The sequence below is a fragment of the Stegodyphus dumicola genome, chromosome 10, assembly GCF_044657685.1.
Source record: "Stegodyphus dumicola isolate Sdum_Otavi_A_Nest chromosome 10, ASM4465768v1".
Classification (NCBI taxonomy): domain Eukaryota; kingdom Metazoa; phylum Arthropoda; class Arachnida; order Araneae; family Eresidae; genus Stegodyphus; species Stegodyphus dumicola.
The window spans coordinates 90,443,115-90,456,210 of NC_140777.1; the positions used below are offsets into that span (position 1 = coordinate 90,443,115).

General features: G+C 31.4%; 2 long non-coding RNA genes across 10 annotated transcripts in view; one reads left to right on the top strand and one right to left on the bottom strand.

Annotated features, from left to right (window-relative positions):
- Positions 1-13,096, top strand: part of LOC146995026 (uncharacterized) — a 96,638-nt gene that overhangs the window by 69,245 nt on the left and 14,297 nt on the right. The window lies entirely within an intron of this gene.
- Positions 1-13,096, bottom strand: part of LOC146995027 (uncharacterized) — a 79,821-nt gene that overhangs the window by 58,153 nt on the left and 8,572 nt on the right. For 5 of the 9 annotated variants that reach the window (XR_015043466.1, XR_015043467.1, XR_015043464.1 and 2 more), the window contains exons 2-3: positions 8,770-8,958; positions 25-230 (exon numbers count right to left, since the gene is read on the bottom strand). This is a non-coding gene — a long non-coding RNA (uncharacterized LOC146995027). The remainder of the gene's footprint in view (positions 1-24; positions 231-8,769; positions 8,959-13,096) is intronic. The other 4 variants (XR_015043471.1, XR_015043465.1, XR_015043472.1 and 1 more) reach the window with 2 other exon arrangements.

The following is a 13,096-nucleotide window of genomic DNA, read 5'->3' on the forward strand; positions in this document are numbered from 1 at the left end:
ACATAATTATAGAAAATATCATACTTGTCGATGCAAAAATTTAGAGAACCCGGTGAAATTGCCAAAGTTCTCAATAATCTGGGGCTTGATGTGATGCAATCATTTTGTTCAGTTTGATTCATTTTTTCATATTACATATGTCATTTATCCATATCAGCCCCAAACCAAGAATTTGGCACCGTTTGTACACCTTCATCAAATTCAGCAATGTAAAAGAAACTCTTGAAAAGCTAAAATAATTACTTTAGGTATTTTAGGTAAATTTAAAATAGATCAAGTCTTAAAATAAATAAAAAAGCACTATTTCATTCAAAATATTTCAGGTTCAAAGCATAAGTTTAGAGAAGAACAATTTACAAATAGATTTGAGTTTTAATACAATTTATTCCTGTGTTCTTATTAAATACGCATTACTGTTCTTTTTTAATCGATACAGATTTAAGTTTTGGTAGAGGGATAATTTTTTTTTACTTTGGTGTAATAAAGGCGTTTCTTCGAAAACATAAATTGGAAGAAATATTCTTGATGAATACTTACAAAATAATCTCTCTCTCTCTTTATTTATTTATTTATTTATTTTTAAATCTTAAATGATCATAAACAGCGTTTTCGTTAAAAATGCTATCTGTAAAATTTTCTTTAGTAAACACCAGCAAAATGGAAACTGCCCTAACATAATTAGAATTTTATTTATTTTATTAATGTATGTATAATGATGTATCTAAGTATGAAATCAATTAAAAATCAGCTTGCCATTTAAAAAAAAGCCTTGCTTTTATCAATTAACCCAAGTACATTTAGAAACAAATTTAATTGGTTTAATTATTCAGAGACTACTTTTAAGGAATGACTATATAGAAAATATTTCATATGAAATAAAGTTGCAACACTTAACTAATAGGATCACGTTCATTATTCTTTGCAGAACTTTATTGACATAGCTAATTTTATCTGCATATACATGTTTATGAATTAAATGTATATTCAACTGAGTAAAAGGAAATAATTATTTAATTTAAATTTTGTATATTTTGCTCTTTAAACAACCTGTTATTAGTAGTATATTCTGAGGCAGGAAAGTGATGTTCTATTTTTATTGCATTGCATGATTATTTTCGTGTTATTTAAAAAAACATTAGCAAGCCTTGTGAAAACATAATCGAGTATATTTAGTTATCAATTAAATAAATTACATCATCAATTAAATAAATTACACAGACATCAGAAGTATGCAACCTGATAATGTAATGAAAGTATGTAGCATTTATGAAAAATTGTGGCTCGAATTGAAAGAACAGGAAATTTCTACAAATATTCTCATATTTAGAGTTGATTTTGGACTGACATCACTTTCATGAATTATTAGTTTTTTCTTCTTGATTGGTATGATGTCTCTTTCATCACTTGAGTATTCGTGATACGATTCTGCTTCAATAGATGATAAATTAGGGGAGATCTCACATCGACTAGACTTCATGATGAAATCCATAATTAACAATTGCCTGTTGTTTTTTTGTCCCCCTAAATCTTTTTAAACATCCGTATATAGATTTAAACACTTACTAAGCTCCCCTTGGAATCGGAGATTTCATTCGACATTTGTGTCATATTGTAAAAAATGATTACCTAATTTTCTTCCCAATTCAAGTCCTACACTGATGACTTTAGTTGTGAATGCAGCTGGTTCAGATTGGTCTTCATCATGTTTATTTGTTTCATGAATCATGTTAACTAACTCATCCTCATTTAGTTCTTCATCAACCATTATTCCTTTAATATATGCTTGAGCTAAATCCTCAAAACCTTCTCCTACTACAGTTTGAGCCAATTTAGTGATCTGAGAATATTCACACTCTAATGGTAATCTATCATTCTCATCTTTAGCAACATCCAGCGTATTGCTTTCCAGCATGCGTTGAGCATTGATTGTTTAATCTGAGTATATGACAGTCCAACACAATCTAAGATTGTAAATTTCTTCCAAGCATCCATAAGAGTAAGATTCATTATTCTCCATTTTTTCTAAAATATACCTAAAGGTTTGTTTGATATACACAATGTTGTAAAAGCCAGAAAATATTACTTGATTCAATGGCTGTAATAAAGAAGTTGTATTTTTTGGGCAAAAAGACTATTTCTACTTTTTTGTGTTGTAAATTTTGAAGATGACCAGGTGCATTATCTATTAAAAGAAGAGTCTTAAAAGGCAATCCTTTTTTACCTAAATAATTTTTGACATCTGGGACAAACATGGTAAGAAATCATTCATTGAACCTTATGGCAGTGACCCGTGCTTTCCTGTTAGGCATCCAATAAAAGGGAAGGTTATTTATATTTGTTCCTTTAAATGAACATGGTGTTTTTGATTTGTTAATAACCAATGGTTTCATTATATAATTGCCTGAAGCATTGCAACAGAAAAAAATTGTATGACTTTTCACTACCTTATGACCACTAGCTGATTTGCAAGGTACAGTCAAAAGTCGTTAATTCGGACACCTATAATCCGGAATGATCTATAATCCGGACCTCAAAGCTAAAAACTTTCTGCGCATGTGCCGCGTTAGCACATGCGCACAGGCGTTTTACGCGAGCGCGTAAGAACTTGACTACTGCGCATATGCGTGTGAGCAAGCGCAGAATACGTTTTCGCCTGCGCGTTTAATGTATAACGGACGGTGTAGGCTAAAATTATCTAATTATCTATTTCAGTTAATGTTAATGATTGCGTTGTTCCTTAATCTTCGAATAGGATCCCGCTTATTATTTTTTGCAGACTGTAAGAGCAATTTTATAAAAGTAAACTTGAACTTTCGATTATGTCAAATAGAATTTCCGATGCTGGAACTTCCAAAGGATCTACAAAACGAAAGTATGTTTCAATGTCCAACAAACAAAAAGTGAAATTGCTGAAAAAAATGGATAAAGACATGAAGAATGTGACAGAGAGGTTAGTGAAAACGAAAAAATTTCCATTGACCAGTTAGTCGGTATTCTCGGCACAGCAATTAACGGGACTTGAACAGCAGAACTCTTTAACTGAAAAGAAATTATGTCTGTTTATAGAATTAAAGAGAAAGTATTAGTATCACATAAAATGAAGCAACTTAAACAACTTACATTGAAAGAAATGTTTAATAAAGTAAACAAATAAATATTAAGCTTTTTTTTTTTTTGTAAATTTTGATACCCTTTAGATCATAATTGTTCTTTATTTCATAAATTACGGTTTCATATTTTTAATTTTAGAATTTCTGCATGCCATCTTACGAGATTTAAACTGATGATCTATAATCCGGAAAAATCGATAATCCGGAATCGCCGAAGTCCCGACGAGTCCGGATTAACGACTTTTGACTGTATTTTTTTTTTTTTTTTTCCCAGAACAACGTAGACACGTCAGCATTGAAGATCTGATCAGAAATGTAGGAGATCGTGGCAATTGATTTCAGCAAATTTTGCTGGATATTGTTGTTACATTCGAATCAGCAGATGCACTTTCTCCTTTCAATCTTAGATTATGTAAAGAATGCCTTTGTTTAAATATTATTAAATCTCTCAAACCAACCATGACTTGTGGAAAAAGATACCTTTTTTTCATCTGACAAAGTCGATAGTGACCGATTCTTAAGTGCTTTATAAATTTTTAAAGCCTTGTTTCTAATAGCATCAGTATCAATTGGAATCCATTTTAAATTTTCGTCTTCTACCCATATCTAATTCTTTTTCTAGTAGAGTCTTCATTTTTTTTTTTTAATTGTCCTTATTGTGGCTTCATTCATGGAGTAAAATTTAGCAACATTTGTTACTCCTTCTCTATTACATAGATGATCTAATATTTTAATTTTTGCTTCTAATTTCATTTTTGATTTTTTTTTAAAAATCGTTTTGGCATTATAATACTTTAAAAAATTTACATAAATTATAAAAAATGCCACAAAAACTATAAATGTTGAAAACTTGCTAGTAAACATTCAGATATGTAGATAAAAATGATGTAATCCTTGCTGCTAAAATACTGATACTGCATTAGTTCGCGTGAACCATATAATTTAAAATTTTACTGTTATGAAATACATATACATACTATTGAGATTCTCCTAACACGGGGAATCCCCATCCTTGTTGTTGCCACCAGTGTTACCAAAGAAATGAGATTAAAAAATGACTTCAAATGTATGTATTTGCATTTATGCAGCAAATACTATTTTACTAAGTTTTTGAAATCTGTTAATTTTTAAACTGTGTAAAACTGAAATCATGTAAAACAGGTAAGTACTGTATAAATCGAGGGATAGGTGTATTTCCACGAGATGTTAATACATCAGAACTTTAAATGTCTGTACATATATACTTGAAGATGAAATCCTGCAAAGTTGACAAATGTTTTTAGGAAAATGAAAATTAAAATGGAAATACAAATTTAAATTTCAATAAATTTGACTTTCTTATCGTCAAGACTGCACTTGCATTGTTTTAGAGTGGAATTCATACAGAAAAGCTTCTAATTTCAAAATTGTCGTGTAGTTTTTGTAGTAAAATATATTCCTGTTTCTAACTTTTCCAGGTCTAATAAAGAATACTGCTTTAACATATGGTTAAATAAAATGAAAAGGCATGATCTTTTGTAGTATTTGTAATAATTTGTCTGTCATGTTACCACAAGTTTTTGTTGGTGTTAATTGTTTTTTATTTTCATTTTTTACTCAGAATTGCAGAATTCCAGGTCTTTAAATTTCTAAAAGATAAGCAACAAAGCATAGTATTTAAGAAAAATTTTTATTATTTGCACTTCAAATGCCGCATATGTCAACTAAGTTTAAAGTTGTATATTTTAATACAGAATTAAAAAGAATTAACACCAACGTGCTGCTAATTTGTGTGTGTCCAGTGAATTAGAGGAAAGACCATTCTTAATGCCCATCAACCATGATTTACCAACAATGCGAGAAACAGGCCATCTTTGGAAATCAGAATTTATTTTAGCAACATAAACGTTATTTATACTAGATTTGCATTTGCTGTCATGTAAGTTTTTGATGGGCTTCTGAAACAAAAGAAAATATTTGTTGGTGGTATGATGAAATAAAATATTTGATACTAATACTCTCCGACTGTCATCTAAAATCACACAATCGTTTCCTTTGTTGAAACAATTTATTGTGAATAGGTTTTCTTTTCCTTTTTTATTTGGACATCTGCAGCTTCATTTAGAGTATGCCCTTCCTCGATGAACTAATGTTCAGTTGTAGTGGGTTCCTGGGCATAGCCTTATCCCAGTGTAGTAAGTTAATACTTTTACGAATGTTAAAGAAATAATGTTGCTGAAGTTCGTAAAAATAAAAATTCGAAGAGCAGTTATGGCAGTGAAATGAAATGAAAGCAATTGTGACATTATAATCAGTAGTAATGGCAGAGTTTGCAGCAAATATAAGATGATGAGTTTTGAAGTTAAAACCTAGAGCTAGTTGGAGTGTGAGCAGCAGAGGCAATCGGGGGCGGAGAGAGAAGAAAAAGCCCTTTTCTTCTTTTTTCTTCCCCCTTTCCTCGAGTATTCAAGGCTGAATGGTTCAGTAGTCAGGTGGTAGGCGGGAGCTTGTTGAACTTCTGTTGGCTGGCAGAGGAGTAATCCTATTGGGTGAAGTGTGATTTACAGTGTGCTACGGGGAAGGCCTAGGCTGTTTTCAATCCATACTCCTTTAGAAGGGTACAAAGACACACATCATTTCCAGGTTCCTGGGTTGTACCTTATCCTGTGTATAGCACGTGAAATACACTGGTGTGCAAAAATTAAGGACGAAGTCGAAAAATTAGCATATCAGCTGAACGAAGAGGCAGAGCGGACAGAAAGACCAATCCCGAGATTAAGTAAGGTGATCTACGGTAGCACTTGCGCAGATATGCAGGTAGACATAATGGGGGAGTGTCTGAGTTGTATAAAGCATGTTCTCGGTGAAAGATCAGTATTTCTGGCAAAGAGATTGCACACCGTATAGCAGTTAAAATCACACTGAGTTGCTGCCTCGGCGAGAAATGGCGAATAATCAATCTGTTAGATGACATCTGGATGCTTTTACCCGAGGTCATTGGGAAGTTGGAGGAAGGCCGCCGTGTGACAAGTGTGGCTGCAGAGATCGGAATTGCTCACAGCATCGTTTCACGACTTTGGAGACAATTTAAAACTACAGGAACAGCTATCCGGGGGTTTAGTAGTGGTTTTAATTTTCCCAATTTTTGGTGCTAAGCTAGGCAATTAGGTATATTACAATAATTAGTTAAAGAATAATTAATTAGTTTTTTGGGTCTTTTTTAAACTGGTGTAAAGGCCCTTATTTTCGTGAGCCCGTCGTAATCGCAAAAATCAAAGCTTTGCGAAATACTTTTTTTTTCCCCCAACTTTACTTAAGTACTTTTAAAATTTTTCAACTTTCTGTTCTGTTCATATAAAATTCGTGAAATTTTCAACTCGCGAAATCACCGATATATTCATTTTTGTGAAAATTACGGCCTGCAAAAATAAGGGCCTTTACAGTAATTAAACGTTTATCAAAAACCTTTATTGTATGTCTCTGAGGATGGTTTTAGGCCTTTTCCTGTGTTCTTCGGATTTGATATGATTTAAAATTGGTATTGTGGACTTGTTTGCCCTGGTTATATCATTGTAGAATTTTTGACTGGAGGAACAACTTTTGGTTGTGGTGGTGTAGGTAAATTTTGACTTGAAGTGCTTCGTTGATTTACAGTGTTAACTGCATTCTGGACATAATTAGTATCGTTTTCAGGGTCCAGAGGACGAAATATATTTTTCATGGCAATGAAATTTGATGCATCTCTAAGAATTACAGTTTTTTAAAATCTGTTTTACACGGGAACCGATTGTCCGATTTTGATGCGGTTTCCTGCATTCAATAGCAATTTCATGCTCCACAAATTTTATATCTGCATCTCAAATAGGATGCAAGTTGTAGGAAAATGCTTTTGAAAGCAGCAAGCCGCATCAAAATCACACGACTCGAAAGTTAATGATCCATTTTGATGCGTTTTGCTGCTTTCAACTGCAAATGCATGCCCCATCATTTTGATATAAGTTTTATGTCTGTATCTCAATTAGGGCGTAATTTCGCCGGGTTGTCTGTCTATACCAGGGTTTCTTAAACTGGAGTCGCTGGACTTGCAGCAGGGGGTTGCCTAGAATTTTAGCAGTTTTGATATTTCTTTAATTTATTATAATACTTTTACAATTACCAAATATTTTTACATAATACAATACATCTTAAAATAGATATGGCAATACAGACAAAGAAAAAAAAAATGAATCCGTTTCGACGCCTTCATTTTATAATAGAAACGTTCATTTTTCTTGCTTTGCACGTGACGCTGTCATTTCATCTGTTACTTATTTAAAATGTTCACATTGTTCTATGTCTTAAAATTAGAAATTAAATGTAGTGACCTAAAACTGCAAGTGTACAAAAGAAAAAATTGACAGTTTCACTCACGCATGTGTCGGATTTGCGCAGTACTTATTGGGTTCCACAGAATTTTTGTAAATACAGTCAAAAGTAGTTAATCCGGACTCGTCGGGACTTTGGCGATTCCGGATTATAGATCATCAGTTTAAATCTGGTAAGATGGCATGCAGAAATTATACAATTAAAAATATGAAACCGTTATTTATGAAATAAAGAACAATTATGATCTAAAGGGTATCAAAATTTACAAAAAAAAGCTTAATATTTATTTGTTTACTTTATTAAACATTTCTTTCAACAAGCACATGCGTAAAGCATACATTAAGCATAGTCGAAATTAGAAAATTGCAACCAGAAAACTATTTGATGTGTACTTGTGATATTTATAATGACAAGGAATTTGATTTAAATCATATCAAAGACGGAATACATCGAGATGAAATACTACATTTAGTAAGGAATTATAAGCCGAATAAAATAAAAACATTTGTCCTGAAGATAAGGATAGTGCTGACAAATCAACTTCCAGTTCATTGCGCGCTGCGATGTCCCCCCCCGCAGAGCAGCATGAAATTGATAAACAGATTTCGGAATGGTTAAGAAACAAAGGATATGCCTTTTTCCATTTTTTGCAGCAATTCCACTTTTTGTTTAATGGACTTCGAAACATACTTTTGCTTTGTAGATCCTGTACATATTAGTAAATATATATCGGAAATTCTGTTTGACATAATCGAAAGTTCAAGCTTACTTTTATAAAATTGCTCTAACAGTCTGCAAAAAATAATAAGCCTGATCCAATTCGAAGATTAAGGAACAACGCAATCTGCAACATTAACTGAATTAGATAATTTTAGCTCAGCTTATACCGTCTGTTATACGTTAAACGCGCATGCGTAAACGTATTATGCGCATGTGCACAGGCAAAGTCACAGCCGTAAAGGTCTTACGAGCACACGTAAACGCGACGTATGCGCAGAAAGTTTGTAGCTTTGAGGTCCGGATTATAGATCATTCCGGATTATGGGTGTCTGAATTAATGACTTTTTGACTGTATTATGGCGTCCTGGGAATCGCAAAAAATTCTCAGTGGTAATAAGGTATTGCAACTGAAAAATATACTATACGTATGTATGCCTTATAGGCTTACCATCCTCGTGGTTAGAATTAGCGTTTGAATTATCCGAGATTTCATGTTGTTTTCTTTTTATATTTAACTTAAAATTATCATTAAAAGCATTAGCAAGGCTATCTAAGGGTTTTTTTAGCATACTGAGATATTTAAAAACACACTTACCCTTAAGGGGCTCCAGTACTTTCAATGTATCACAGTTTGCTTTTGCCGTAAGAGGTGTATGCTGGTCCATGTCCGATGCGACTCGTACAGCATCCAATTGTTGCTTGAGGAGACGAGTATTCTCAATCTTAGCTTCTAAGGGGATGATTTGAGTATGGAACGAGTTAAGAGAAGATTAAGAGACATATCCTAAAATAATATGTCCAATTGTATCAAAATATTAGCAGTTTACAGCTATAAGGTGAATTATTCAGTATAATGATTTTTTAATGTTGACACTGATGGCAAATTGCTGCTAGAAATTCTGTGGTTTAGAGATATATAATCGTCCAGAATATTATATTTCATCACAATTATTCTTTTTCAAAGTAAAAAAATAAAATTTACAATAAAGCTTAGAACTAACATGAAAACTAATAGATAGTTCTTGTAACTATGCAATACATCTGGATTTATATCATAAAAATATTTTTCAATAAATAATAGATCAATAAATAAGTATCTTAATATTTTATTCATACTTACAAGCCAGATGATGGGTAACAGGTATAAGAACACACCTCTATTTTCCATGCAATGCAGAAAAATACATAGTAGCTTCATCTGCCAAACGGTCTAGTACATTTATGCAGCATTGTTGTCTAACAAGACTCCAGGTAACTCGAGAATCATGGGAATATTCCAAGTAAACACCACTTTCCCATTGAAATTTTTTAATTTCAGTCACTTAAATCTAATATCCATACATAATTTACATAATCTTACCACATAAAAGATTAATCATTATTATAATTAAAAGATTTACTTCAAAAGATATTTTACAAATAGATATTTTAGATAGGAGAAAAACATATTTATTATATATGCCTTGTACAATGACTAGAACTTTAAGCACTTAAGTGTAACTAAGCAGATGGAACAAATAAATATAATACTGGTTTTTGAGTAAATGGAATCTAATTTCAAATTTTTAAACAAAGTAAGGGGGGTATCAAAGTATCAATATACGACAATTCCAATAATGAGTATAAGGATGGTACCTTACTCTAGATATAATATTACATGAATAATTAATTTTTATTAATCATGTATAAATATTCCTTTCTTTAGTTTTGTTAGTCAAAACATACTTTTATTTTTAATTATTAACTGTACAATGTTTGTCATTTCACAGCAAAATGCATTGTGAAGGAAATACATAAAGTCCATGCGGTGACCAGACAAAAGGACGAAAGTGCACACGACAAAAGCCCACAAAAATGACCCCACTGGGATAATTGCCCACGCGACTAATACCCACACCGATGAAAGCGCACATTGATGAAAGCCCACACAGATAAAAGCCCACATAGATAGAAGGGCACGCTGATAAAAGTCCACACTAACAAAAACCCACACCGATATATACGTCATGAATAGAGATAAAATAAAAAATAAATGAATAAGAAATAATTGAACAATAAATTTAAGTAGCGGAACACATTTCATTTTCGTCTCCGGCTGAATTAAATTCGTATATATATATATAGTACAGAGAGTCAATCAAAATAATATAATTAAAAACATATACATGTATGTATCTTTGTTTTTATATTTACGCAAGAAATGGAAGTGCCTTTGTATAAGTGTGACAAAGGGAGGTGAAAGGGAATACTGGCCACACAGCTTATTTTAATTCTACAAAATTATAAGGAGTATAATATGTATGTAAATTTTCATCATATACAGAGAATAATTTATGAATAATTTAACACTACAGAAAATTTTGCATTATATGAATTTAATATGGAGAATTAAAGCCGAACTTTCATTTTAACGAAAAAAAAATAAAAGTACAGTATTCTATTATGATTAAGCGCAAACACCGTTTTAATGGTGAATAAAAAGCATGGTTTCAAATAATCCAGTTAAATTTTGACAACTTGGATTTTACATAAATTAATTTCATTCCCACTTGAAATTTAATTTTTTTAATCATAATAATTACTCGTAAAATTTTTCAGGAAGTCATAGTTATTTTGGATTTCCTGAAAATGTGTGCTGGTTTTAAGTGGGCATTCGTCTTGTGGGCTTTTGTCATGTAGTTTTCTAACTGGCCGCTGGCTATTCAGGCAGGAAACCATTGCCTTTCTTTTCTTTTGCCCCCAGCTGTGTGAAAAAGCAGTTAAAGAGAGGAGAGCCTTGCTTAATTGCTTTATTCCCTATGGAACCTGGGGCGCCAAAGAAGGCCTCAGAAGGGAGGGTGTGGCAGGAGAACAATTAAAGAGGATTTTAAATGTTTTTTGTTAGTTACCTACTAGAAAATAACATTATCTGAAATTCCGCTTGTAACTGAAGTTAACCCCTTTCTTACATTTCTTTAGTATAGTTCTTGAATAACCTTTTGTCTAAGGATTTAGTTAGAATTTCAATTATTTTAAAAATTTCAATAATTGGAAAATGAAAGGAATTAAATATTTTTTAACCATTTTTAAAGGGATAATTCACTGTTTTTGCAGTAAAACTGCAGAGTGGAAAAATATGCTAGTTCCTGATTTGATAGTGTCTCTAACAACTTTTTGATGAACTAATTAAACATGCTTGTTATATCAAAGCCATTGTTTAAAAGTAAAACTACTGAACTATTTCTAAAAACATTAAATTATTACATATATTAAAATTTACGTACAAGTAATATTTTTCATTTTAACTTTCATATGGTTGAAAACGCAACCATGTGAAAGTTAAAATGAAAAATATGAAACCGTAATAAAAGTTAAACTATTCGAATAATTTTAATAACACAGGTTTCTGAACTTAGCAACAAGAGGATTTAAGAACCATGAGCCCAGCGTTGTAAGAAAAGTAATCTTGCACATTAAAAATAATTTTTATTTCAATAAAAATATTATATTACTCGATTAACTGTAAACGCTTAAAAAACAGTTCATTTCAATTTACCGTAATTATTTATATACAAAAACTTTGATTGAAGCAAATTTAAACAGCATTTAGAAACTAAAAATTCACTGGAACACTTCTTTTGTGGGTTTTATGCTGTTATTACGTGTTGAATATTATTTCGCCTAGATTAAGAAAAAGAAACTCATAACATGTAAAAATTTATTAGGTAGAAAAACTATCAAATTAAGGTCATTTTCTTCTCCTCGAAGTGCATTGATTTCCTTATACGAATTTCATATTCTGACAGCACAGAAATAGTGGCCACATATCTTGTAGGAGGTATTTCTTAAAAGCCTCATGTGTTGACGATCAAGTAGAAAAAAAATGTTTTGTTATGGAGTTACGTTTTGAATAACTTTTTTCTTCTATTGAATGAGTTCAAAGTTTCTAATATCTTGTTTTCTAGCATGAAATGTTTCACCAGTTTTTAAGGTTCTTTTCTAAGAATAATTCTAATTCATTAAGCAGAAGTTAGTAAGAACAAGTAAGGTGTACTTCAAATTTGATCTCTTAGGTTTATTAGGTCTGGCTACCAAATAACTGTTTTTGAATTCAACATCAAATTTTAAACATATATTTTTTTTTTAAATTTGTGTCTTTTATTTTCAAAAAACATGCACGTAATCCGAAGTTTCTGTGACAAAAGTTAGTATAAGAAAAGTGGGACAAATTAAATTATCTGTATATTTAGTCACTATTAAAAACGAATTCTGGCTAGACTATGGGTCCTCAATCAGGAGGAATAGCCCTAAGGGGAATTTCAAAGTTTCAGAGAGTAATTTAGTCCACCTTTTCTTTACGTATTAAGTATTTAGATTTAGTTTATGAATACAAAAAAGAACATTTATTCAAATTTTGGTATTTACCAACATGTTTGATACTTGTTTAATTAACTTAAAAAATAATCCGTATTTAAACAAACACATATCTACTTTTCAAGTTTTGGGAAGGAGAGGTTGAATGATCATTTAGCAATGGTGGAAAGGGTATATGGGGAAAAAGCTGGTGAGAATCACTGGTCTAGACTGAGCCAACTTGATTTAAATATAGAATTTTATACTCTATATAGAATTTTATACGAATCTTTAGTTCTTACTGTAGAGTCATTAGGTTTTATATATATATATATATAATGTTGTATGATCTTAAATCCATTTAGTGCGAATACAAGTTATTATTACTTGCGCAATTGCTGCAAAGTTAGTTAATAATAATTTATTTCCTAAACAGTATTGATTAATTGATTATATTATCTCCCGAGTTTAATTAAAGTAGAATTATTTTAAAAGTGTGAATCTATACTGTATATAGGTATACAAAGATACACATACATATACATGTATGTGTATCTTTGTTTTTATATTTACGCAAGAAATGGAAGTGC